Below are 6072 nucleotides of genomic sequence, written 5' to 3' on the forward strand. Positions count from 1 at the left end.
CCTTCCAGTATTTTTAAAACTAGCCAGCAAAGAAGCAGCTTCTTGGTCAATATCAACTTGATTTCTTCATGTCCTGTGATTAGTGTATGTTATATGATGTCTTCAGTAATGGGCTCTTACCATGAAGTTCCAGTGTGTAGCCAAAGGCAAAGGAAGTAACCTGTATTGTTTTGAGGGTCTCTGAGGTACTTTTGACCAACAACCAAGGGGAATTTTATTTGGCACTGAGCTTTTTATATTGCACTGGGTTTTGTAATTTGGCAAACTATAATTTCTGGGATGAGGATAATACCATGTGTAGGACAATTCCAATTAAGCTTTCATATGAATATACATGTGAATATATATATATATATATATATCTTACAAAATAGTAGGTTTCCATATAGCTTTTCAAACATCCTGAGTGTTAGTCATCCCTCCCTCAATCTGCTCCTCTGCTCTAATCTCCCATTCTTCTCTCCACTTGAACTTCCCTCCCCATCCTTCCCTTTTCCCTTTCAAACCACCTGTGTTCTCCTATTGTCCCTCCATTAATAGTTTTCTTCCCCAACGTCTCCTTTGCACCTATATTTAAACTTAAAACAAATCAGAGAAAATCTAACTACACTATGAGCAGAATCTATTTTATGTATAAACCCTATATTTGTGCCATGTTCATTTATAATTTATCTCATTCACTTCTGTGGCTTTAGATGCCATTATACGCTGTTGAACTCCAAACTGAGAGTCTTCTTGTAGTCTCTCTCCTAAATTCTAGTTGCTTATCTGCTGCCTACATTTGATTATAGACACCAGTATAGACTTTGGTTACAGACATCGATATATGTAACATACTACATCTAAACCAACCTCCTCACATTTCACATTTCCTACTTAAGTAAAAATATCTCTGTTTTCTCTGTTACTCAGCTCAAAAGTCTAAGTTTCATCTTTGGTGTTTCCCTTGCTTAAAGGCTAAATATATTCAGTATTCAAATTCCAAAGGCAGCAGTTACAAAACACACAGAATTTGAACACTAGCACCAACGCAGTGTGGACCAACATCACCTCTCACATTTGTTTTATTTTAATTTCTTCAGTAGAATTATGACAGACCTCCAAGCTTTCTCCCCTCACTACCACCTCGTCCAAGGCTAATGTAAGTCCACTAGCCTAGTTCTGACTCCAGACATATTGCTTCAGATAATGTCATTATCAGCTAAAAGTTGTCCAGTGATTTCCCAAATCCTTTATAGTAAAAGCTAGCTTTTTAATAATGATCCACCTGGTCCTATACCATCTGTGACCCCAGTTCTTTTTATCTCCATCCTTTATTTCCCACATCTCAAGCCCTCCATATTAGTCAAACTCACAATGCTTCAACCCCCATTATTTCTTTCTCAACACACTGTGTGTGTTCTGTATCAGGGACTAGATACATTGTTCTCTTTCCTGTAATGCTTATCCAGCAGCGTTAGCATGATCTCTGAGAAGAAACTAATTTTCTCTTCTTATTGTTGCCAGAGAACTTGAAATTCACCTTGGTCCTTAAATGAGCATGCTAAGGTTATGGATATTTTCCCTAGTGTGCCTTTCCAAACAAAGAACCAGGGACCAAAAGAAATGTTAATATGACTTCTTTTGAAGCCAGAGTTCAGTGAAGAAGAGTATGCCTCACAAGAAGGTAAATGGCCAAATTGAGGAAAGAACAAAAAACAGTTAGCCCAAGTCTGACTGTTAAGTCATTCCGTGAGCCAGGCATGACAAATTCCTTAGAAACAAAAACTATGCCCTACCTCCTAATGCCAACTGAGGAAGAAATGGTTAACTTCATTCCATTGCTGTTGGTTTCAATGTTGTAACAGGTTAAAAGCAGTTCTGTATATCTCCAAACTCAAGGATGACTGTTTGAGACAGAGGATACCTCACCAAATTTATTGTTATCATTTTGCCTGTCAGTTTTTGTTAAATTTGGGTCAGCAGGGGATAAACAACAACATCTATTATTGTCAGTTTACCTTCAGTTTTGTGACCAATTTAAGGCCACAGCTATCTTTTGGTGTGTCTTTGTGTGTGTGTGTGTGTGTGTGTGTGTGTGTGTTCAGTACTGAGGACTGAATCTAGAGCCTCAAGCATGCTTCATGAGCCCTCTGTCACTGAAATGCAATCTCCAGCACTCTTTCCACTTTTTATTCAGAGATAAGACCTCACTAAATTGCCTAGATTGGCCTTGAACTCACTCTGTATCCAGGCAGGCCTTGAAATTATGATCCTCTTCCTCTTCATCCTCCAGAGACACTGTGGTTACAGGTCTACTCCATCAAGCTCAGCCTTGCCTCTGAGTCACTTTTAGTGACTCAATGACAAGCATTTTGAAGATTTCTTGCCTCAAAAGCAAACAAAAATAAACCCAGCTCTATTGCAAAATTTATTCCTCTCCTATTCTGGTTATAAAAAAAATTCCTGGCACGTTCTACTCAAGGTGAGTTGCAAAAAGTAAAATTGAAGTATTAGTACTAAGTGTCAATAGGTACAGGATGATTGTTTTATTTTTTCTTTTCTCTTTATAAAGTAGTGCCAAATTATACGATGAATAAAGGGGAAACAGCATTGTTTTGGTGTCAGAAAGATGAGAATTGTCAGAGCAACGTCCTTTAGAAGTAGGAGGTGATCACTTTCCTAAGGCCGGTCAACCTGGCCACAGACTGGCTTACTTGAAATATTAGCACTAAGCCAAGGATACACTTCTTATTCAAGGTAAAAAATTTCTGAATAGTGGCTATTGTGTGAGATGTTCTTTCAAAGCTCCACATATACATTATTATTTAATGTCGGTTAGTCATTGGAAATGTCTGATGCACATGCATTTTATGAAAGTTGTTCTCTGAGTTTAAATGTTGCATGACTGAGATAATTCTCTGGATCACTTAAACTCCCATGCAGTGGGTCACAGCTGCCTCCCTTTTTCAGTCTGTCTCCCACTCTGATTTTACTTTATATTTTACCAAAAAGAAAATAGGCCATGCACACTTTTCCAGGACCACACTGACCCACTTGCCTGTCTTTGCCCATTCATTGTTCCTCTTTCCTGGTACTATAGATGAAAAGTTCCTGTTGCCAAGTAAGCTGTCCTATGGCCCAGTTGACTGGCCGTTAGGAAAGTGATCACCTCCTGCTTCTAATGGATGTTGCTCTGACAGTTCTCATCTTTCTGACTCTAAAACAAAGTTGTTTCCCCTTTATTCATCACATAATTTGCAAATCAATACTTTATAAAGAGAAAAAATAAAACAAGAATCCTCTACCTCTTCCTCATCTCTCTCTTAACACAAAAAATACCCTGACAAACCTATTGTTAAGAAATTGTGTCATTGTGATACACCCAGGGAACGCTACACCTTGTCATAGAGATATTTGCAGCCCTATGATTATTGCTTCTCTATTCACTATAGTGAGGAAATAAAGCCAACCTAGTTGTACATCAACAGATGAATGGAAAACAAAAATCTGGTACAAATATAAAATGGAACATTACTCAGTTTTATAGAAAAATGAAGTTTTGTTATGGGGGAAGTATGAAATTCAATGACTTGAGGAATAAACTACTACATTAAATTTGAATTCACAGAAACAAAAAATGTTAATTATCTGTTTATCTTTTTGTCCTGTAAAAGCTCATTAATATTTAGAGTTAACAAATCCTCAGAGAATTAGTCCTATTCTCTTCATCTGGCTGGTATAAACACAAAGGAAGACATCAACACAATCTCAGTGTGATAGGGACCATTGATTTTTAGTCTGGATTATGTTCCAATCTAATGGAACGAATAGTCCAGATACTAAGGATATCATATCAATGTTTCTCAAAACTAAAACCAAAGCCTTCTCAGAGATGTTATGTCAGGCTGAGGGGTTCCACATTTGAGGAAATTCTGCCTCTAGAGAGATTACGATTAATTTTCATGGCTCTCATTCCATTACTTCCTCCCATTGATTTACAGAGTGAATATAATATGCTTTAGGGACACTAAATCACCCTATGGTTATTGCAGTTTTTCTTTATATTGATTCTACATGATGTCTAAGTTATTTCTTTTACCCGTTAGAAAGACCCGTAGCTTGAAAGATTTTAAGGATCTATAGGCTCATTTAAAGCTATTGATCAGGTTTTCATTACTTATGTGTTGGCACTTAAGGAAGGCAATTTCAGATCATTGCTTCTGGTATGCCAAGTCATTACTTCCCTAATCTTCTATTTGGATGCTGAGATCAAACTACAATAGCCAGTCTTTTGTTAAGATCTTATCACTTATTACCTACAACCAGCCCCACAGTACATGCATACAGGGACAGTGATGCATTTACTAGAAAAATTAAAATTGCTTTACCAACCTACTTGGTATTAGCTTCTTTTTTTTTTACTGTAATGACATCATGAACAAAAGTCACTATGGAAGAATTTACTTTGGCTTACAGTTCCCAAGGGAGAGTCTATAAAGGTGAGAAAAGCATGTCAGTTAGTGGATGGAACAGGCAACTCAGAAGTGACATCTTCAACCACAAAAATAAAGCAGAAAGAGAAAACTGGAAATGAAACTATAAACATTCGAAGAGCAGTGCTGTACCCAGTGATGAACTCCCTCCAGCAAGGTTCCACCTTTTAAAGGTTCCATAAGCTCCCCAAACAGTGCCACCAACCAGGGACTGAGAGTTCAAACACATGAGCCTATATGGGGAACACATTTCATTCAAGCCACCACATTTCACTTGCTGGCCCCCATAGATGCATGACCGTCTCATGATACAAAAAAGCATTTAGTTTAACTTCAAAAGTCCTCATACTCTTTCAGTCTCAACACTATTCAAAAGTCCAGTGTCTATTTTGAGACTCAAGGCTAGAACATATCCATAATTTCCTATAAAATAAAACTGAAAATCACATACTTCCACAATACAAAGACACAGAATACACATTCCCACTCCTATGGGAGGAATGGTAGCATGTGAGGAAGTACTGGACCAAAGCAAGACCAAAGTCAAACATGGCAAACATAAAATTCTGTAAATTTGTATCTCATGCCTGGAACTTTCATTTCAAAGGGCTGTAACAGCTCCCCCAGGCCCCGCCCATCCAGCTTTGCTGCTTGAAACATACATCTTTCTCTTGGGCTGATTCCACTCCCTGTATGCAGCCCTTGGGCAGATGTCTTACATCTCTGGCATCTCTAATATCTTGGTGTCTTCACCTCAGCACAGCAACTCTGGCCCTGTCCCATGTTACCTGGCCTCAGCAGCTCTCTGAAATAGGATTCAACCACTTTTTATTCCAAATTTCCATAGTCTTCCACATTCCTCTAAGAACACAACATGGTCAGGTTCTTCATAGGACCACCACCACATTTCCTGGTACCAACTTCTGAGTTAGTTTTGTTTTTTCTTGCTGTGATACACCACCATGACAAAAAGCCAGTTATGGAAGAAAAAGTGAGTATGGAAGTTTATTTAGGCTTGTGGTTCCAGAAGGGGAGCCCAGAATGGCAGGGGAGACATGGCAGCAAACAACTTGAGCAGGAATCTGAGAGAACACATTTTCAACCACAAACACAAAACAGAAGGAACTAGCTAGAAGTGGACTGAGGCTATAAACTCATAAAGCGTGCCCCTCAGTGAAGTACTTCCTCCAGCAAGGCTTCACCTCCTAAAGGTTCCATTACCTCCCAAACAGCACCACCAAGCTGGGGCCAAGCATTCAAATATATGAGCATATTGTGAACATTTCTCATTCCAAGTACCACACTATTCAACAACCACCACAACCCAGTATTGACGTTGAACTTTCTCTGAGTATCTTCCCCTATGGACTCTGCCCTCCAATAATGCCATTACCACAGCAGTTTTCATTTGGTGCAGGAGTGGTCTTATTAGGATAAGTTTCTTGAGTTTCTTTTTAAATCATATTTATTATATTCTCTCTTCTTCTCTCTCTCTCTCCTCTCTCTCTCCTCTCCTCTCTTCTCTCTCTCTCTCTCTCTCTCTCTCTCTCTCTCTCTCTCTCTCTCTCTCCCCTCCCTCTCTCTCTTTCTCTTCTCT

The sequence above is a fragment of the Nannospalax galili genome, unplaced genomic scaffold, assembly GCF_000622305.1.
Source record: "Nannospalax galili isolate Female #2095 unplaced genomic scaffold, S.galili_v1.0 scaffold171, whole genome shotgun sequence".
Taxonomy (NCBI): Eukaryota; Metazoa; Chordata; class Mammalia; order Rodentia; family Spalacidae; genus Nannospalax; species Nannospalax galili.